General features: G+C 41.0%; 2 long non-coding RNA genes across 3 annotated transcripts in view; one reads left to right on the top strand and one right to left on the bottom strand.

Moving 5' to 3' along the window:
• Positions 1-23196, top strand: part of LOC138351881 (uncharacterized) — a 31999-nt gene that overhangs the window by 5625 nt on the left and 3178 nt on the right. The window lies entirely within an intron of this gene.
• LOC138351882 (uncharacterized) lies at positions 14-3891 on the bottom strand. Its single transcript, XR_011222648.1, has 2 exons — positions 1495-3891; positions 14-774 (listed from the first exon to the last, which is right to left on the bottom strand). It is a non-coding gene; the product is annotated as an uncharacterized lncRNA (long non-coding RNA).

Below are 23196 nucleotides of genomic sequence, written 5' to 3'. Positions count from 1 at the left end.
TAAAACCCAGATTGTAAATGCACATTTTATTATAACAATGATGGTGTGTTGCTGCGCAGGGAAGGGGGCATGGGAAATGTTTCCAAGGGAGGGAGAAGTACCTGTAATGCCGCCGGGCTCCCACCAAGAGGGACTTTAGGTGGTTCTTTTAAGACCATATTAATCACATCTTTAATATCTACTATTTACTTATTAATTTTACATTATAAGTTCTAATAATAGTCCCTACTGTTTTTATTAAATAATCCCTACATATTAATCATATTAAATAATAATAATGTCCAAAGAGGAGGGTTTAAATACAGTATACTGTATACACTCCTAATATAACTTAATAGTCCATGATGATTTTGTAGTTTCTGGACGTAATTATAGCAAAACATCAGGTATATTTATCATGGATATTTACACAATATAATACTGCCAGATTGCAAAACTAAATCATATATGAAATTGTTTTGCATATTTAGCAATTTTGTTTAAGGGCTTTCAGATTTTTTGAACCTTTAAAATAGATAAATTTTATGTTTTATAATACTGTATACAAGTATTATTGTATGAAACAATTATAGCACTGTATTTCAATGCAGTCTTGGTTTTTCTAATTGGATTGTATACAGTGATCATTTTTAAATTATGAAGTATAGTTTACATTAATTATAAATTCTTGTTTACAGTTTAAAGAAATTTATATTGTAATCAATAAATGCCAGATTAATATCCTGATGATTACAATTTAACTTTACAACTTATTAAATTACATAATAGGCTTACCTATTATGACCTTACCTTTAAAGAACACAATAAAGTAGCCGTCACAACTGCAAGAAAAATGACAGGTTGGATAACAAGAACTTTTCACACTAGAGATGCTATACCGATGATGATAACGCTTGTGCTCTCTAGAGTGGAATACTGCTGCACAATGACAGCACCTTTCAAAGCTGGAGAAATTACTGAACTGGAGAGCGTGCAGAGATCCTTTACTGCTAGAATCCACTCAGTAAAACATTTAAACTACTGGGACCGACTAAAGAGCCTAAAACTGTACTCCCTTGAGCGCAGGCGGGAGAGGTACATAATAATTTACACGTGGAAAATATTAGAGGGGCTGGTCCCAAACCTGCACACAGAAATAACATCACATGAGACCAGAAGACATGGCAGGATGTGCAGAATACCCCCGTTGAAAAACAGAGGTGCAACTGGTACTCTGAGAGAGAACTCTATCAACATCAGAGGCCCGAGACTGTTCAACACGCTTCCACTACACATAAGGGGCATAACTGGCCGACCCCTCACAGTGTTCAAGAGAGAACTGGATAAGCACCTCCAAAGGATACCTGATCAACCAGGCTGTGACTCGTACGTCAGGCTGCGAGCAGCCGCGTCCAACAGCCTGGTTGATCAGTCCGGCAACCAGGAGGCCTGGTCGACGACCGGGCCGCGGGGACGCTAAGCCCCGGAAGCACCTCAAGGTAACCTCAAGGTAACCTATTATAGTTATTATACAAATTTGCTTGAGATTTTAACAATTTCTCTAAACTAAACTAAAAACTGTCAAATGTGCCAGATTAAGGAATACAACACAGCTATTTATAAATTTTATTTTTATACTGTACAGTAGTTTAAACTTTTCAGTTGATAATGTCTCATACATTAATACTGTACTGTATATATTTGTAAGTCATCCATGCCCTACGTTTTTAAAAGATACTGATGAAAATGTATAAATGTTCTTGTTTAATACTGATTCTACACTTCACAAGAATAAATTTGACAAGATTTGGTAAGAGTAAAATTAGGAGGGTAGGTGCTGATAATTACAGTATACAAAATTATTACATTTCCTGTGATAAATGCTTTAACTTGTTAAAGGTAAATCATGGTATGTTTATACTTTTATAGCTACCTCTGATTTATTCCAGTTGTATATAACTAATTTACAAGATAGAATGTACTGTAGCCTACTCGTTATTCAGTATCCCGGCGGCGCTTTCTATTTAAGGAAGAGAGAACCGAGTTTTGTAATGGGAGAGGATGGCATTGAGAAAGTAAGGTATGTTGATCACTCCATGTCAAAACTCCACTTGCTGCATTTTCTCTCACTTTACAGTCACAAGCAACACCCATACTACACTTGCCACCACAAAGCAACTCTGTACAGCAATTCTTCTACCACTGTACCTTGTACGAATCACACATTAATTTTTAATCAATATCTCTAAATCCTTACATTCTTTGACCTAGGATGAGAAACATGGTATGCATGGGGAATGACACTAATAATAAATTAAGTAAATTGTTTTCAAAACAATACCATTACAACATGGTAGGTAGAAATAGTGGGAAGGTGCATAAGTCAGTCAGTTTAACATTCATAGAAATATATATATACAATATAAACTGTGTATACATGTACATGTGTATTGTATATGTTCATGTGTGTATGTACATGTGTGAGTACATGTACTGTATATATATTAAGGCTGGGTATTGGCTGTTCACTTCCAATACAATGTACTTCACAATACAAATACTGTATACAGTATTAATATCCAGCACATAGGTAATATACATTTAAATGATTTTATGCTGCTTGATGTGGCTAATGGATTTTGCATAAATTTATGTATTATGGCTATTATACTGTATATGAATCATTTCATATATCTCCAATAGTACTGTACAGTATCTCATATTTTTAAATAAAAAATACTTGTACAGTATTTTCTACAGTTTGAAGCCCTAACTTCAAGCTAACATGAACATTTAATAAAGATGAAGCTCTTGATGAAAAATGTAGAGTAATATTTGCACTAGTCAGGAATGTTTTCTACTTGAGAATAAACTTTATAAACACACAATTTATGAATAACAGGCAGGCAGAGCTAATGATTGGGGTCATCACCATACACATGGAAGCACTACTGAGGATGAGGCTTGAATCATTTGGAGCTCTCTGTCCAACATTTCCTTTTCTATGTGGCTGAAAAAATAATTGTTTTCTTTAATTAGTGGCATGTATTTTCTCTTTCATTGTATCAATACGACTATCATGACCCATGTTATATGTAAATTAATTGGTGGGGAGACAGTTGCTCTATTAACCATATTACTGAACAGCCACAATACCACAATAAGGAAGGAGTCCAGAAGCACCTAACTGCTGCCCAACTGGAACTTTAAGCCTTTTCTAAGCTGCCACCTAAGCATGAAGGAATTAGGTGACCCATTCCCCAGTCATATAAATTGTCAACCACAATAAACGTGAATAATAATATTCCATTCATTTGGGCCCAAGGAGGCCACAAACCACCAACTGTGGGGAAATTCCAGGCAGCTAATCTCTCTTTTTCAAATTGATTTAATAAAATAAAGTTATGTCTTATTTATTTTTCTTAGTAAGTAAGAATTAATTAAGTGGACTGTATATACTGGTAAACTGCCTGAAATCTTCTTACACACTATTGGGAGGGACAATTGGTAGCCTAAACCACTTTGTTATGGCTCCTTCTTAAACTACCAATTGTTTACCTTTAAATCTATTATTTCAGTTATTTCAATATACAGTGTACCACATATGGTGGTCTAAACTACTAATATAATAATTAATTATGACTACTACTACTAAAAGCATAAATGGCTTAGCTATGCCAGTAGAATGGGCCTGGTAAGGCGTGTAGGTGTAGCCTCAGATTGGGTGTGGCCCTGCCTCTTTGTGCCACGTAATGGCGGCTGGTGGGAAGGACAAGGCTTGGCAAACAAGTAGTTAATTATGTGTATGAACCAACTGTTTGCGCAGATTCTTGATGCTCCTCTCACAATTTACCTGTATGGGATGCAAGGAATTAATCAAAGTTCCCTAAACATATCAATTACAGGTATGACATGAACTGTGAGGGTTGTAATGGGGTTCACGTACGGTGTATTTGGGGATCTTCCACGACTTAACCATCTACTATTTATATTAAACAGTGCACTAGAATAATATACAATACTTGGTAGACGGATACAGTCGTTGTTGTGATGTTGTTAGGCTGTGTTGTTGGTGTTGACACGTAAATGGGGTGTCTTGCTGTTACACCAGTTCTAAAACAGCGTGGTAGGCTGATCCCTTTTGTTGTTATTGTCAATGTGGACGCCTTCCTCCCACTCGGGCCAACGCCCTTATGCTCTGGTTCCTCACTCAAAGTAATTTTACATTAACAAGGGAACCTAGCTACAATACTGTGTAAATAATTATATTCAGTCTTATTGATTACTTTTTTGTTAACTCTAGAGACTAAACTAGTCTATTAACAATGTTTCATAATGTAAATATACAATGACTTCCATGACGTCACGGAGTCTCCCATTTTCCATCCTGAAGGGAGTACAGACTAGGGGAGACTGTGTTATTTGTGTGTGTGTCGGTTTCCCGACACCAACCCCAAGTGTGGGAGAAGGTAGCGCTTATCAACCAGGCTACTCCCTCCCACTCTTGATGTCAGTGGTTTGAGGCTCCTAAGGCCCAAATGAATGAAATGTTGTTATCCACATTTATTGGGGTTGACAACTGTGTGTGTGTGTGTACTCGCCTAATTGTGCTTGCAAAGGTTGAGCTCTGGCTCTTTGGTCCCGCCTCTCAACCGTCAATCAACAGGTGTACAGGTTCCTGAGCCTATTGGGCTCTATCATATCTACGCTTGAAACTGTGTATGGAGTCAGCCTCCACCACATTACTTCCTAATGCATTCCATTTGTCAACCACTCTGACACTAAAAAAGTTCTTTCTAATATCTCTGTGGCTTATTTGGGCACTCAGTTTCCACCTGTGTCCCCTAGTGCGTGTGCCCCTTCTGTTAAATAGCTTGTCTTTATCTACCCTATCGATTCCCTTGAGAATCTTGAATGTGGTGATCATGTCCCCCACTAACTCTTCCGTCTTCCAGCGAAGTGAGGTTTAATTCCCGTAGTCTCTCCTCGTAGCTCATATCTCTCAGCTCGGGTACTAGTCTAGTGGCAAACCTTTGAACCTTTTCCAGTTTAGTCTTATCCTTGACTAGATATGGACTCCATGCTGGGGCTGCATACTCCAGGATTGGCCTGACATATGTGGTATACAAAGTTCTGAATGATTCCTTACACAAGTTTCTGAATGCCGTTCTTATGTTGGCCAGCCTGGCATATGCCGCTGATGTTATCCTTTTGATATGGGTTGTAGGGAGACATGTCTGGCATGATATCAACCCCCAAATCTTTTTCTCTCTCTCTGACTCTTGAAGAATTTCTTGAAGAAAGAATAATTTGAAGAATTGTGTGTGTGTGTGTGTGTGTGTGTGTAATTACCTAAGTGTAGTTACAGGATGAGAGCTACACTCATGGTGTCCTGTCTTCCCAGCACTCTTTGTCATATAACGCTTTGAAACTACTGACAGTCTTGGCCTCCACCACCTTCTCACCTAACTTGTTCCAACCGTCTACCACTCTGTTTGCGAAAGTGAATTTTCTTATATTTCTTCGGCATCTGTGTTTAGCTAGTTTAAATCTATGACCTCTTGTCTTAAAGCTCCAGGTCTCAGGAAATCTTCCCTATCAATTTTATCAATTCCTGTTACTATTTTGTATGTAGTGATCATATCACCTCTTTTTCTTCTGTCTTCTAGTTTTGGCATATTTAATGCCTCTAACCTCTCCTCGTAGCTCTTGCCCTTCAGTTCTGGGAGCCACTTAGTAGGGTGTCTTTGCATCTTTTCCAGTTTGTTGATGTGTTTCTTAAGATATGGGCACCACACAACTGCTGCATATTCTAGCTTTGGTCTAACAAAAGTCGTGAACAATTTCTTTAGTATTTTGCCATCCATGTACTTAAAAGCCATTCTGAAGTTAGAAAGTGTGGCATAGGCTCCTCGCACAACGTTATTTATGTGGTCCTCAGGTGATAGTTTTCTATCTTGAACCGCCCCTAGATCTCTTTCTTTATCAGAATTCTTTAAAGATTTCTCACATAATTTATAGGTTGTGTGGGGTCTATGTTCTCCTATTCCACATTCCATAATATAGCATTTATTCACATTAAATTCCATTTGCCAAATGGTGCTCCATATGCTTATTTTGTCCATGTCTTCTTGAAGGGCATAACAATCATCTAAGTTTCTTATCCTTCCTATTATCTTAGCATCATCAGCAAACATGTTCATATATTTCTGTATTCCATCTGGTAGATCATTTATGTAGACAATGAACATCACCGGTGCAAGAACTGACCCTGTGGTACTCCACTTGTGACATTTCTCCAGTCCAATTCATTGCCTCTGATAACTGCCCTCATTTTTCTATGTCAGAAAATTTTTCATCCATGTTAGAAGCTTACTTGCTACCCCTCCAATATTTTCCAGTTTCCAGAACAACCTCTTATGTGAAACTCTGTCGAAAGCCTTTTTTAGGTCCAGATAGATGCAGTCAACCCAACCATCTCTTTCCTGTAAAATCTCTGTGGCTCAGTCATAGAAACTGAGGATCTTCCAGATCGAAAACTATACTGTCTGTCTGATATTATATCATTTCTCTCCAGGTGTTGTACCCATTTAGTTTTTAGTTTTTTCCAATATTTTGACTATTACACTTGTCAGTGATACAGGTCTATAATTGAGGGGGTCTTCCCTGCTGCCACTTTTGTAGATTGGAACTATGTTAGCCCTTTTCCACACATCTGCTAGGACTCCTGTACACAGGGATGTCTGAAAAATCAGGTGAAGTGGAATGCTGACCTCAGGTGCACATTCTCTCAGAACCCATGGTGAAACTCCATCTGGGTCAACTGCTTTGTTCTTACTTACCTCCAAGAGCATTCGTTTCACTTTGTTTCTTGACACCTTTATGTGACCTATGTTGTTCTCTGGAATTCTTATTGTGTCTGGTTCTCTGAAGATCTCATTTTGTACAAACACACTTTGGAATTTTTCGTTTAATGTTTCACACATTTCTTTTTCATTTTCTGTGTATCTGTCCCCCATTTTCAATCTCTGAATATTATCCTTTGCCTGCAGCTTGCTTTTAATGAACTTATTGAATTGGCCTGGGTCGGGTCTGATTTACATTTGTCTTCTATAACGTTCTCAAAAGTTCCTCTATACCTCTCTCCTTACTGACGTGTAGTTGTTTCTTGCATCTTTGTATCACTGGTATGTTTGGGGTTAGGCCTCTTTCTATATTGATTCCATGCTTGTGTCTTTTGATCTTTGGCCCTCTCGCAATTTCTGTTGAACCAACCCTGTTTCCTAGGTCTGCATCTCTGTTTTGGTATGAATGTTTGTGTGCCTTCATTGTATATTTTGCAAAATTTGAAACCATCTCATTTACTTGCTTGCTTAGCAACAAGTCTGTCCAATTATACTGATGAAAAAAATTTCTAAGTTCCCCATAGCGTCCTCTCTTGAAATCGAGTTTAACAACTGTTTCAATGTCCTCATTCTCTACTAGATTATATCGCATCGCATATTTAATGTCCAAGAAGACAGGATCACATTCCCAAGGGAGGAAGGTACTGGATGTCAAATACCTCTTTTTCTTTTCTGGTGAATATTAGATCCAGTACTGACGGAACATCCCCTTCCCTCATTCTTGTGGCCTGCTAGAAGTGAATGTCTCCTGTCAAGATGAGGTTTACAAATCTGCCTGTCCAAATGTCCTCTGTTCTTGCCCCGTAGGCCTCCCAGTCTATTACCTTAAAGTTAAAGCCCCCCAGTACCAACAATTGGGATTTATCTGTGTCAGCTCATACCATAATCTCTCTCATGATTATTATGAGGCCCTCTCATTTGTCATCCAGTTCTTCCTTTGTCCATGTGTTGCTTGCTGGTGGGCTGTAGGCATTTAAAATTATTAGCTTATCATCTTGATTCCAGACCTGCAATGCCATTGTCAATATCTCGAGGGTTTTCAATTATTAACTCTTTCCTTCAGGTGTTCTTTCACCAGCACAGCTACTCCTTACCCCTTCCTAGTTTTTCTGTCACGTCTCCAAACTGAGTAGCCACTTGGGAATACGACCTCATTTAAAATATTTTCTTTGTTTCATCTCTGTTAATGCGACAATATCTGGGACTTTGAACTGAATTCTATCTTTCAACTCCAATATTTTCGATCTCACACCATCTGTGTTGGTATATACTATTTTCAGGAACATGTTCTCCTTCCCTTTCTTCTTTACACCCCCCTTCCTTTAATGATTTTGTTTGTCTTTATGTACCATTTCACAAGCTTTCCAGTCCCTGACACTTTGTAGGGAAAAAAAGAATTTCTTTCTTCATTTGTATCACCATTTAGACATTTCGTTTCAATCAGGTTCATTTTCAGCTTTTCTTTGTCCTCTTTTGAGAGGTCTTGTCTTATTGACCAATGTTTGCCATCCTCGTCACATTGCAATTTTCTGGTATTCCGAAGCACTTCTGTCATACAGTACTTCACTCCATTAAACGTCACCCTTAAGGGGCGGTTCTTGTCTTTCTCATATTTTCCTATCCTCCTAAAATCACTGACATGCTCCTTTGAAGTTAGGCCTTCTCCTAATCCTACTATTTTTTCTATGATTTTCATCTCTACTGCTGCTCGGTCCACCCTAGATGAAATTTCCTTCTCTGAACATCCAAAAATTATTATGGATTTACTTCTATCTGCAGTGTTTTGTACTAGTTTACTGATGGTAACCAGTTATTTCCTATTTACTTACCTAAGATCCGCTTCTTGTTTGTCATTTCTGGTTTTGACTTCCAAACACACTTCCTTAATCGTCTCTTTCTCTTTTACAACTTGCGCATACGTCTCTTTTTATTTCTTCTTTATACTTTTCTAGTTCTTTATTAACTTCCTCTATGTGAGTTGTCAATGACGTTTCCAGTTGCAGATCCTTGCCTAACTCTGTGTTAGCCCTCAGGGTCCTTTGGAGTTGTTCACCATATGAGTATATTTTCTTGTTTATTTCTTCAAAGTCACCACACTTCACTTTCCACACCTCATTTTCTTTCACTAGTTCATTGATTTCTTCCTCCTGATTTGTTACCATATATATATATATATATATATATATATATATATATATATATATATATATATATATATATATATATATATATATATATATATATACACATATACACATACATACATACATACATACATACATACATACATACATACATACATACATACATACATACATACACTATGCAAGGCCCGATTTGCCTAATAAGCCAAGTTTTCCTGAATTATTATATTTTCTCTATTTTTTTTCTTATGAAATGATAAAGCTACCCATTTCATTATGTATGAGGTCAATTTTTTTTATTGGAGTTGAAATTAACGTAGATATATGACCGAACCTAACCAACCCTACCTAACCTAACCTAACCTATCTTTATAGGTTAGGTTAGGTTAGGTAGCTGAAAAAGTTAGGTTAGGTTAGGTAGGTTAGGTAGTCGAAAAACAAATAATTCATGAAAACTTGGCTTATTAGGCAAATTGGGCCTTGCATAGTAGGCTGAGAAGTGCGTTCTGGCTACTAGGTACGACATATATATATATATATATATAATATAATATATATATATATATATATATATATATATATATATATATATATATATATATATATATATATATATATATATATATATATATATATATATATAATATATTTTGTCACAGGGGGTGGGCTGGGGCTCCGCTAGCAGGGGGCTGCTAGGGGCTCAGAAGGGAAGGCAGAGTACTCAGCCCCTCCAACTCTTGGGACTCACCGGAGTCGCATGGTTCCACAGGAGAGGACCAGTAATACCCACCACCCGGGTCTTTGCTCCCACCACTGGGGGTGCCACTGATTCACCCTGGGAGCCCTTCAGTCAACCACGGGGAAACTGCTGTTAGCAATTCCGGCCTAGACCAGTGAAGGAGTGAAGGAAAACCCAGGCTTACCTTTTAACAATTACTTCCCCTGAGTCTTACCTACCAGACAAAAAGGTTGCAGGAATTCCTTTCCCGCCTGCCTTCCCTATCTTCATTTAACAAGGTCACCAGCTGGGTTGATGTATCTGCACCCCAGCAATGCAGTTCAGTGGGTGTATTCTATACTGCATGTTGCCAAAGTGTTGCTACTCCTGTAGATCTGAAACTGGACTGTCAGCCCAAGGTACTCTCCCATAAAAGTCTGTGTGGTTTTACCTATCTCCAGCCACTACATTGCTTGTTGCCACTATTCCGGCTCTGATACTGGTTGGATGGCCTAGGGTACACTTTTATATAAGTCTGTGCTGCTTTACCACTCTCCAGGCAATAAGAACTTCTATAGGAAATGTGATATTCCCTAGGTGGGACTATGATATCCCTCGTGTATGCTCATAGAGATGATTATGGAGGCACACTTAAACACAGTGATAAAATGTGAATTTACTGACGTAAACTACATGATCACATATAGATGTAAAATCAATGCAGGAATGAAAAAAAAATAAGAATCAACAGTCTGGAGATCATCAGCAACTCTTCTTTCACAACCTCCAACAACTCCTTCAACTGGGCAGATTTAAAAGGGGCCGCGCACACTCACAGAGGGACCGTTTCGTCAATGTCGGCCACCTCCTCTTCAACTGCCCCGTCGTCCACACACACTGTCCTCTTCAACAGTCCTGGACACAAGCTGCCCTGCAGCCTATCTTACTACTAATGTATCACTGTTATACTGTAATATACATAGGTAAATATCGTGGCCTATCTAACCTACTCAAGGGGTAATGGGAGGGAAATTTATCTACCTTTACATTCCTGGCTCACGATGCCTATCCCTCGATGGTGTGAGGTTCCCATGCTTTCTGATTTGGTCCTTGACGATCCAGGAACGTTCCACAAGTCCTCAGGTGTCGTGAAGCCTTCGCGTCGTCGCTGAATCACTCCCAGACTTTCAGATATCCCAATCCTGGTTCACCAGTGGGTACTGAGCTAATCACTGTATGCACACACTCATCCCTTCCACAAGGCATTGCTCCTTGCCCTAGGAACAGTGTCGTCCCTCCAAAATCCTCAGTGAACGTGACCCGGTCACAGCTAGGCCTGCTCGCCACTCCTTCCAGACCCTCAAGCGTCAGACGGCGCCCCTGCAGCGTCGTCGCCGACCGATTCTTCAAGTTTTGGCACTTCTCTGCTCAATGAACTTGGTTTCTTCTTGCTTCCCGGAAGCACAGGGTTTCCAATAACAATGGTGGGCTGTGATGGCTAGCTTTACTCCACTGAGTAAGGCTCTAGAAGCCTCAAATCCACGAGAGCTGATCGAGGCGCATCCTCTCGCCTCCACAGTCAGTTCAGCTCTGACGCTAACAAACCTGGTGTCACCAGGGGCACTCGGTGACGTCATGGCGGGCTCTGATTGATTGCCTGTGACCTAAGTCAGCCAATCCGTACTCGGCTGGCGTCCTTCATAAAATGGCAGATCTGTAGGTAGGGGGTACCATTTCGTTTGTATCAGGGCGCTACTTTCCCCTTATCGACGAACTTATAATGTAAATTTCTCCCTTATCAGGCGGCCACTCTGGTCGCCACATATACCAAAAGATTCCCTGCATCTCAGAGAATCAGTAAAGAAAGCTGATATGACTCTTAAAGCAGGCATACGGTAGAAATAGGAGAAGGCACCGTAACAAAATAAATAAATATATATATATATATATATATATATATATATATATATATATATATATATATATATATATATATATATATATATATATATGTCGTACCTAGTAGCCAGAACGTACTTCTCAGCCTACTATGCAAGGCCCGATTTGCCTAATAAGCCAAGTTTTCATGAATTAATTGTTTTTCGACTACCTAACCTACCTAACCTAACCTAACCTAACTTTTTCGGCTACCTAACCTAACCTAACCTATAAAGATAGTTTAGGGTAGGTTAGGTAGGGTTGGTTAGGTTCGGTCATATATCTACGTTAATTTTAACTCCAATAAAAAAAAATTGACCTCATACATAATGAAATGGGTAGCTTTATCATTTCATAAGAAAAAAATTTGAGAAAATATAATAATTCAGGAGAACTTGGCTTATAAGGCAAATTGGGCCTTGCATAGTAGGCTGAGAAGTGCGTTCTGGCTACTAGGTACGACATATATATATATATATATATATATATATATATATATATATTATATAGCATACCTAGTAGCCAGAACGCACTTCTCGGCCTACTATTGCAAGGCCCGATTTGCCTAATAGGCCAAGTGATTTTCTTTATTTTCAATAAATTGTTTCCAATTGGTTTATTTTAAATATAATTATTATATTAAGAACATAAATTATTGATTTAGTTATGTTAGTTTAGGTTAGGTTAAGGTAGGTTAGGTAGGGTAGGTTAGGTTCGGTCATATATCTACGTTAGCTATAACTCAAATTTAACAAAATTAACTCATACATAATGAAGTGGATAGCTTTATCATTTCATAAGAAAAAAAAATAGAAAAATATAGAAATTCGGGAAAACTTGGCTTAATAGGCAAATCAGGTCTTACGTAGTTGGCCAAGAACAGCATTCTGGCTACTAGGTACAACATATATATAGATTGGGGTACCACCTCTGGTTGATTGTAGGGACTCATAAGCCTCGAAGAAGACGGTATGCAGCACCCGGGAGAGCCTTGTCGGGCTCTCGTGCACTGGCACAAATTGTCTTCTCCTACCATCCCATTATATATTTATATATACTGTATAGGGAAATTTATTGCACAAGATTACATGAATACAAAATGTGGCCTTAACACACACACAACACAACCAATAAAAGTAAAATGAAAAACAAGCCCATGGGAAACATTGATAAAAGTCACGGACAGATCTAATCATTGTTGCAAGTCAAACACTAATTCGAATTCCTCAGAAGTTGGACTCGTGCCCAAGATGCACGAGATGCAACAGGCATTTTCCCTCTGAATCGCAACACTGAGGCGCTGGAACAAGAAACTTTTTGCTCTCTGGTCTTTTGTAGCGCCGATCAATTTGTTCCCCAATTCCTTTAGGAACTTCAATGCACCTTTTCCCCACAAACTGAGGGTCTCTGAACCAATCGGAACAAAGCTGTAGCAGTATGCCAGACCTCTGTATTTTATAATTTTCTGTGATTCCCTGAAAGCAGCAGCCCCGCCCCCTTCGCGTATGCTGTGGAAGAGGTAGGTATTGGCCAGTGTGGAAGTGTGTGTAGTCCCACACCACTTGCTTATCATCCTTCCAAGGAAGCAAGGTGACCCCGTCTGGGTGCCTCAGAGGGTTGTTGGGTCTGAATAAGTGTGGTTCTCTTTGTGCTGGGCAGCGGGCTGTGGCAAGGCTCCTCTTGATGATGTCGTTGACTTATTCATGTCTTGCAATCTTACCCTGTGATTTACGACATACCAGACCATGATAGCCATGTTGGTCTGCCATCACAATTCCGCAGATGCACTTATGTTCGGCAAGGCAAAGGGCAACTCCAATGAAGAGAGCGTTATGATTGAGGCGAGTTCCCAGGGCTGCATTGGGCACAACAAATAAAAAATCCTCACATGGGGTGCTGTTATCGTTAGGAGGCGGGCTTTGTTTTCAGCTCCTGCGTTTTCAAGCATTGTTGTGGCAGTCTTTTTCATTATGGGGCTTTTCCAGTGGGCCTGCTTGTGGTCAAGATAGAGGGTGTGCAGTGGTGTCCCATTGTCTGGCTGCTTCGATGAACTTTTGATCATGAGTTCCCGCTGTGTTTCTCATACGCTCTGGTAGGATCTGCCTTACTAATTCGTTGGCTGCTGTACATGAGGATAAGAATGCTGGAAGAGCTACCTCAATTGCCTCCCGTATGCCTGTCTCCCCAAATCTCACTGGTATTGTTGCTTGGTCCCACTGACTGTCATCTAAATCTAGATTGAGTGCCTTCCTGAATATTGACCTGAGGAGCCCATCATATTGACTTAGAAGTGGGTTGCCAAAAGTGGGTGCATACCTTAAAAAGTACGTTAGCCTGAGCAAGGTAAGGCACTTTGTGAGAAGGTAGAGGGCATGATGGGAGTCCAAGTCCCCTATACTCTCTTCCATCTTTTTTAGGTTAAACTTTTCGCCAAGGACTGCAGCTAAGGCATTGTGGCACTGAGGTGCTCCAAGTAGTGTGCTGTCATTGGGTTTAATGGCTAAGACTTCTGGTAAAACTGATTTCACTGCACTAATGACTACCTCATTGGATGCAATAATTTTGCACTTGGAGGGATTAAGAACGAGGCCCAGGGTCTTTCCCTGTGTCTTCACCAGCTGCAGGTCTTTCAGCAGGGAGTTTTGTGTGCCTTCCAGAGTGCCATCATCCAGGAACCAGATGTTGAGTTCACTGGACAGTCTGCTTGTGATTTCTCGAACCGCTATGCAAAAGAGGAAGGGTGCAAGGGGGGTTTCCCTGCTGAATTCCCTCTGCTGAGGTGACTTCGTGTTTGCCAAACAGGAGGTTATCTTCTTGAGGTTATCTTGAGATAATTTCGGGGCTTTTTAGTGTCCCCGCGGCCCGGTCCTCGACCAGGCCTCCACCCCCAGGAAGCAGCCCGTGACAGCTGACTAACACCCAGGTACCTATTTTACTGCTAGGTAACAGGAGCATAGGGTGAAAGAAACTCTGCCCATTGTTTCTCGCCGGCGCCTGGGATCGAACCCAGGACCACAGGATCACGAGTCCAGCGTGCTGTCTGCTCGGCCGACCGACTCCCACATAGACTCAACGGAGGGTTGAGTCTATGCTATAACCTACTGACAGAAAGGGGAGAATGCATTAATTTATTTCTTATGGGAAAATTTGTTTCAGGTTGCAAATTTTCGGCTTGCGACTCGTCTCTGGGAACGAATTAAATTCGAAAACCAAGGTGCCACCTGTATACAGTGTATGTGTGTGTGTATATGTATGTATGTATATATACAATATATATATATATATATATATATATATATATATATATATATATATATATATATATATATATATATATGTATATATATGTATATATATATATATATATATATATGTATATATATGTATATATATGTATATATATGTATATATATGTATATATATGTATATATATGTATATGTATATATATATATATATATATATATATATATATATATATATATATATATATATATATATATATATATATATATATATGTATATGTATATATATATATATACAGAGCACCACTTGGTTTCCGAACTTTAGTTATCCGAAACTTCCAGTTTCCCGATTGGGGTTGGGGAGTCATGCTACCCGAACAAAGTTCGGGTAGGAAGGGGTCCGCCAAGCGTCACGCCGGCTTGTTGTGGTGGGTGGGAGATGGTCCAGTTTGCCCACTGTGACTTCACAGATTCACGGCCTATTATTCCTATTATTTTGAATTGCCATAAGGCTGGAATGTTCATTCTGTGCTTTTGTTTTACATATCTGCACAATCAAGAAACATCTGTGCACCAGGTTGGCTCCAAATGCACGCATTGCATCAGTGATGGCCGACTGGTGGGTGGATGAACGATGCAACTTAGGTGGGAGGCAGTATGAATGAGGAGGGGGGGAGAATCAGTGACAGAGGGGGAGAGAGAGATGCTAGGAGGGAGGGGGAGGTAGGGAGAGATGTTAGGAGGTAGGGAGAGATGCTAAGAGGGAGGGGGAGGTAGGGAGAGATGCTAGGAGGTAGGCAGGAAGGGATGGAAGTAGTGAGAATTAGGGAGGGAAAGGCAGGCTGGCAGGCACAGGCAGGCAGGCACAGGCAGGCAGGCAGGCAGGCAGGCACAGGCAGGCAGGCACAGGCAGGCAGGCAGGCAGGCAGGCAGGCAGGCGCAGCAGGGAGTGAGTGGTAGTCACGCGGTTGAACCGCGTGACCTTGAGAGATGGGATGTAGGGGGGCGGGTGGTTTGTTGGTGGTGGGGGTGAGACCGGCTCATTCCCGAAGATAAGCCTAACACACACTACCCGTTAGCATGATGGCAGGGAGGGAGGGAGGCAGGCTGGCTGGAAAGGAAGCAGGCTGGCAGGCTGGGAAGGAGGCAGGCAGGCAGGCAGGCTTGCAGGCTGGGAAGGAGGCAGGCAGGCAGGCAGGCTTGCAGGCTGGGAAGGAGGCAGGCAGGCAGGCAGGCTTGCAGGCTGGGAAGGAGGCAGGCAGGCAGGCAGGCTTGCAGGCTGGGAAGGAGGCAGGCAGGCAGGCAGGCTTGCAGGCTGGGAAGGAGGCAGGCAGGCTTGCAGGCTGGGAAGGAGGCAGGCAGGCAGGCAGGCTTGCAGGCTGGGAAGGAGGCAGGCAGGCAGGCTTGCAGGCTGGGAAGGAGGCAGGCAGGCTTGCAGGCTGGGAAGGAGGCAAGCAGGCAGGCAGGCTTGCAGGCTGGGAAGGAGGCAGGCAGGCAGGCAGGCTTGCAGGCTGGGAAGGAGGCAGGCAGCCAGACAGGCTTGCAGGCTGGGAAGGAGGCAGGCAGGCTTGCAGGCTGGGAAGGAGGCAGGCAGGCAGGCAGGCTTGCAGGCTGGGAAGGAGGCAGGCAGGCAGGCAGGCTTGCAGGCTGGGATGGAGGCAGGCAGGCAGGCAGGCTTGCAGGCTGGGAAGGAGGCAGGCAGGCAGGCAGGCTTGCAGGCTGGGAAGGAGGCAGGCAGGCAGGGATGCTTGCAGGCTGGGAAGGAGGCAGGCAGGCAGGCAGGTTTGCAGGCTGGGAAGGAGGCAGGCAGGCAGGCAGGCAGGCTTGCAGGCTGGGAAGGAGGCAGGCAGGCTTGCAGGCAGGCAGGCAGGCAGGCAGGCAGGCAGGCAGGCTTGCAGGCTGGGAAGGAGGCAGGCAGGCAGGCAGGCAGGCAGGCAGGCTTGCAGGCTGGGAAGGAGGCAGGCAGGCAGGCAGGTTTGCAGGCTGGGAAGGAGGCAGGCAGGCAGGCAGGCAGGCTTGCAGGCTGGGAAGGAGGCAGGCAGGCAGGAAGCGATATATGGGTGTTGAAGTGAACCATGAACCACGTGACCTTTGAGTGTGTGTGTGTGTGTGTATGGGTTTGGGGTGGGGGGAGAGGGGGAGGTGTATCGGTGGTGGGGGAGGGACCGGCTGACTCCGTAAGCCTAACCACACTCCACAGACCTGTGACCCAGATTTGTTTCTTAAATGTACAGTACAGCATCGTATATTTTAGGCAGGATGTGCCTGCAGGCTGGCAGGAAACATCCAGAGGATGTTTGCCAGACGTCTTAATAATCAGTTAGGAACAATTAAGGACTTTTATAAAGCGGATCAGGACTTCACTTATTGGTGAGTACAAACAAAACACAGTCGCATTTACGCTATGAACCTGTCGATTTTTTCCCCTAGAGTTTTTTTCGTGAATTTTTTCGGAAAAATTTATTTTTACATTTCTAGTTTATTTTTTCCCCTCTATTTCTCATATACGAACTTACATGTTAACCGACGGGTCTCGTCCCCAAGGGGTTCGGAAACCAAGTGGTGCTCTGTATATATGTATATGTATATATATATATATATATATATATATATATATATATAATAAATAAATAAATGAAACGTACGGGTAGTAGACACTGGTAGGTGGTTTCTTCATTTGCAGCATTCTCTTTCTTTTCTAGAGAAGAATAGGACAGTTGGCTTCTAGAGGTGTCTCTTGATGATTGATGGTTGATTGGTCTGGCCAGGGATGCATCATTTGTTGTATCCAGTGGTGGCGGTTCACGTATAGTTGATGGCACTGATTCTTCCTCGGTGGATGCGATGTTGATTGATCCTTTTTCCTTGGTTCCCCCTCCAAAGGCTCTTAACTTCAGGACCCCAAGATGTTCACAAGTTTGCAGCTTTGGCTGCTCTTTTCTGTAACTTGTCATAGACTAATTTTGGGATTTTGGGATATGTGTGGGGTCTCTTTGGACCCTGGCAACTTGTGTAGTTGCCATTCTCCTCCCTGGTATGTCCCATGTCTACCTTCTTAACTTTAGTTAAATTTTAACTATAACACCAAGGGCCCATGACCAATTTCAATACCTCAGAAATTGAATGAATGAAATGCAACTTTCTAATAGACCCTTATAGACCCTTGATAGCTCCTTGACTCCCTCGCCCCTGCCAGACTCGTCTGTTAGTAGTACAGTATTATTGGCTCCAGACTGGCCTGGGGCTGGCTGATATCAGGAAGCTATGGGACACCACCTGTTCATGGCCATTTGTACCAATGGGTTCGAGTTAGTTTTGGGTGAAGTATTTATTTTGAATTAATTATTTGCAGAGTCATTTAGCTGTTTTGGTGCTTTGTTTTCTGTAAACATTGTTTGTATTGCTTTGCTGAATTTCTGGATGCTTTGCTAGTGTTTAACAAACACTAATGATTGTAACAATCGCCAGTACTTACTCTGCGCCTCTGTGAAGGGGCCATGTTCTGGCTCTGGTAGGCCAAACAGGACTCCTATGACTGATGTGACCCAGTAGTGCAAAGCCATCTCAGTGTTATCGCTTCAGGAATCCATGTTGGGGCCTCCCCAGAAAATAGCATGTTATATGTAAAGGATAAAAGCCAGAGGTTGGAAATGTGGAACAGATTTAGAGAATGAAAAGGAAATATGTGGAAAAACTAAATGTTCCAAAGTATAAGTGCAAAATGAAGATTTCAGAGAATGACATAGAATCCATAGAAGCGTCTCGAGATGAAATAGAAAAATTGCTCGAGGAGCTAGGAAGAAACAGAGCAATTGGCCTAGATGGAGTCTCACCTTGGGTTCTGAGGGAATGCACACTTTGGTTGATTTTTCATGCATCTTTAAAGACATGAATCCTAGCAGATGTATGGAACAAGGCAAACACAGTTCCAGTCTACAAAAATGGTAGCAGAGAAGATCCCATATATTATTGACTTGTACTGTCAACAAGTGTGGTTGTCAATTTATTAGGAAAATAATTAAAACGAAATGGGTAGAATACCTAAAGAGAAATGACGAAAAAAAGTATGGCTTTTGGACAGGAAGATCCTTTATAAAAAATCTACTTAGGCTTTATGATAGAGCCACAGAGATCTGACATAAGAGAGATTGGGTTGACTTCATTTATCTAGACCTTAAAAATAATTACTTTTGATAGCCCCACACAAGAGTTTCTGGAAACTGGAAAATGCTGGAGGGGTGGCATATAGACTTCTAACATGGATAAAAAAAAATTGTACAAAAAACAAAAACAAAACAAAAAGTAATCGGAGGCAATATAGCACAGTGTATCAGACTGGAGAAATGTTACGAGTAGAGTATCCCAAGGTTCAGTTTTATCACCAGTAATGTTCATCATCTATCAAACAATATACCAGAAGAAATACATGAACATGTTTGCTGATGATGCTAAGTTACTAGAGAAGATAAGACTTGGAATGATTGTCCTTAAAGAAATCCTGGATAAAATAAGTGTAGTAACACATGGCAGATGGAATTCAACATAAATGCCACGTTATGGGATATGGAATAAGAGAAAATAGCCACCACACAACCTACAAATTATGTGAAAAGGCATTAAAGAACTCGGAGACTTGAGAGTGATTCTAGATATCAAATTGTCACCAGAGGACACATTAAGGACATTGTGCAAGGAGCCTAAATAGACGGACAGTTATATATTGGAGAAATTGTTAGACTTTTTGATAAAGTAGGAATGTGCAGCAGTGTGTGGTGTGCATATCTCAAGAAGCACATCAGTAAACTGTAAAAGGTGCAAAGACATGCTACTAAATTGTTCACTAATTTGAAAAACTTCCCAGAATTGAAAAACAAGAACTACACAGAAAGGCACAGAGGTGTTATATGTCAAAGCTAGAAAATAGAAATGAGAGAGATGATCACTTTGAACAAAATAGTAACAGGAATTGATAAAATTGACAGGAATTCTTGAAACCAGTGGCTTCAAGAACAAAAAGTCGTATATTCAAGCTAAGGAAACAGATGCAAAAAAAAAATATTAGGAAATTCTCCTTTATAGAGTGGTAGACTCTTGAAACAAGTGAGGTGGTGGTGGAGGCCAAAACTGTCGGCAGTTTCAAAGCGTTATATGACAGAGTACCTGTAAGACAGGACACCACAAGTGTAGTCATCATCCATGTGCTACATCGTTGTGTATATGCACGAGTACTGTATACATCCTTTTGTAAAACCTATTATTGAGTATGCTGCCGCAGCACGGAACCCCTATCTAAAGAAACACAGAGCAAAATTAGAAAAGGCCCAGGTATGCAACAAGGCATATTTTACACTGGAGGAAATAAATACACTGGAGTAAAGAAGGAATAAGGCAGACAAGATAACGACATACAAGAATCTAAGGAGGATTGCCAAAGTAGATATAGAGCGCAATGTTCAAGTTAAGGTCTATATCACAATGTTCAAATTATGGAAGAGTAGAACAAGAAGACATACTTCAATTGGAAACTGGAAAAAAGTCAGAGAACTTTTACAGTCCTAGAGTCATAAATAAGTGCAATTGACTAGATGAGGAAGCAGTAGAAGTCAATTTGATAACCAGTTGTCAATATAAATAATAAAAATGAGTGAAAAAGTCACTAGTGATTGTTGAAAGGTGAGGCTTAAGAGCATATACCATGAACTTGACCATGCACGCACAACTAGGCGAGTACACAACTAGGTGATGTGACAAAGGGTATAGACCCAGATGGAATTTCCCCTTGGATCCTAAAGGCAGGAGCAGAAGCACTGTGCCTACCACTCTCCATAGTGTGTAACAAATCACTGGTAACAAGGGAACTACCAAAAATTTGGAAGAAGGCTAATGTAGTCCCGATATACAAGAGGGGGGATAGACAGGAGGCACTGAACTACAGGCCAGTGTCCCTAACTTGCATGGTCGAGAAGATTGTGCAAAAAAAAAAAGCTAGTGGAACATCTGGAGCAAAGGAACTTTATAACACAGCAACATGGGTTCAGAGATGGCAAGTCCTGTCCCACAGGATTAATTGAATTCTACGATCAGGCAAGAAAGAGGAGTGAGCAGACTGCATATCTTTGGATTGCCAGAAAGCCTTTGACACAGTACCACACAAGAGACTAGTGCAAAAGCTGGAGAAGCAGGCAGGAGTGAAAGGGAAGGTACTCCATTGGATAAGGGAACAGAAGACAGCGAGTCACTGTGAGAGGTGAGGTCTCAGATTGGCGAGGCGTCACCAGTGGAGTCCCGTAGGGTTCAGTCCTTGGACCTATCCTGTTTCTGATATATGTAAATGATCTCTTTGAGAGTATAGAATCGTTCCTCTCATTGTTTGTTGTTGATGCAAAAATTATGAGGAGGATTAAAACAGAGGAAGACAGTAGGAGGCTATAAGAGGACCGAGACAAATTGAATGAATGGTCCAACAAAAGTTCAACCTGAGTAAATGCAAGGTAATGAAGCTAGGCAGTGAAACCAGGAGGACAGACATAGGATACATAATGGGCGATGAAGTACTTTATAAAAACGGACAGAGAGAAAGATCTAGGAGTTGATATCACACCAAACCTGTTTCCTGAAGCCCACATAAAGAGAATAACATCTGCGGCATATTCGAGGCTGGCTAACATCAGAACTGCCTTCAGGAACCTGTGTAAGGAATCATTCAGAACCTTGTAAACAACATATACAAGACCAATCCTGGAGTATGCGGCCCCAACATGGAGCCTGTACCTTGTCATGCTCAAGACGAAGCTGGAAAAAGTTCAGAGATATGCCACTAGGCTAGTCCCAGAACTAAGAGGCATAAATTACGAGGAAAGGCTGCGTGAAATGCACCTCTTGACACTGGAAGATAGAAGAGTAAGGGGGGACATGATCACTACCTGCAAAATTCTCGGAGGAATTGACAGGGTTGAAAAGGATAAACTGTTTAACACGGGTGGAACGCAAACAAGGGAACACAGGTGAAAACTGAGTACCCAAATGAGCCACAGGGACGTTAGAAAGAACTTTTTCAGTGTCAGAGTAGTTAACAGATGGAATGGATTAGGCAGTGATGTGGTGGAGGCTGACTCCATACACAGGTTCAAATGTAGATATGATAGAGACCAGTGGGCTCAGGAATCTGTACATCAGTTGATTGACAGTTGAGAGGCGAGACCAAAGAGCCAGAGCTCACCCCCTGCAAGCACAACTAGGCGAGTACAACTGGGTGAGTACACACACAGTGTCTGACCCTCTCTCTGCACTCCCACTCAGATGACCTAATTAAGATCACATCCCACATTCAAAATTTTTAAATTTGGCTTTTGCCCATTTTCAACAATTATTACCTTTTTTTTTACCAGGAACAGTACAACATGGTTTTCTGAATATTTTAACACACAAATGAAGTCGAAATGTATAAAAGAAAATAATAAAAAGGTACAAAAATATTGTTTATTACAGTACTTTTGCAGTGAAGGAACACTTTCCCTATTTGTAACCCTCAAGTGACCAAATGATTTTTCCTTTCTACTGTTGAATTAATTAACATACACTATGTACAGTACAATACTTTTAACAGCAAACTTTACGTGATCTTGCATTTGCTATCAGGAACCGTGCTGATAACACTGCTCTGCTTTTTTGTTAGGCTCATAAGTATGACCAGTCTAAATTTACAATACCTTCTTTTCATCAATAGATACAGTGACCCCTCTCTCTCTTTATTTACATGTATCCCAACAAGATCCAGTTAAAAATATATACAGTACTACAGAATAACAATGTAACTGATGTAAACACATTTTTCTCCAGTATTCAAAGGGATCACATTTTGTTTGGGTTTAAGTGCAGTGCTATTTGGCAAGTGTGGTTACAGCTTGAGTTACACTCATGGTGCCCCATCTTTCCTATAATTGTCATATGACACTGTATCGAAGCTTCCAAAAGATTTTGCAAGAATAGCATTCTCATATAAATTATTCCATCTACTACAGTACTTTGCAAAATGCAGTACAATACAGTACAGTAGATGTACAGTAGTACACATTACTTTTTTTTTTGGCACCTTTGTTTTCATAGCTTGAATGTATGGTATCGCTTTCTCAATGCTGTGGATTTTAAATATTCCTCATAGGTTTTGTTGTTTGCTGTTACAATTTTGTATTTGGTGATTATATCACTAAATACAAATATATGCTAATTTTATGCTAATTTATGCTAATAGTATGCTAATTTTACCAT

The sequence above is a fragment of the Procambarus clarkii genome, chromosome 51 (genome assembly GCF_040958095.1).
Source record: "Procambarus clarkii isolate CNS0578487 chromosome 51, FALCON_Pclarkii_2.0, whole genome shotgun sequence".
Lineage (NCBI taxonomy): Eukaryota > Metazoa > Arthropoda > Malacostraca > Decapoda > Cambaridae > Procambarus > Procambarus clarkii.
Note: the sequence above shows the minus strand (reverse complement) of the source record. Positions and strands in the feature narration are given on the sequence as shown.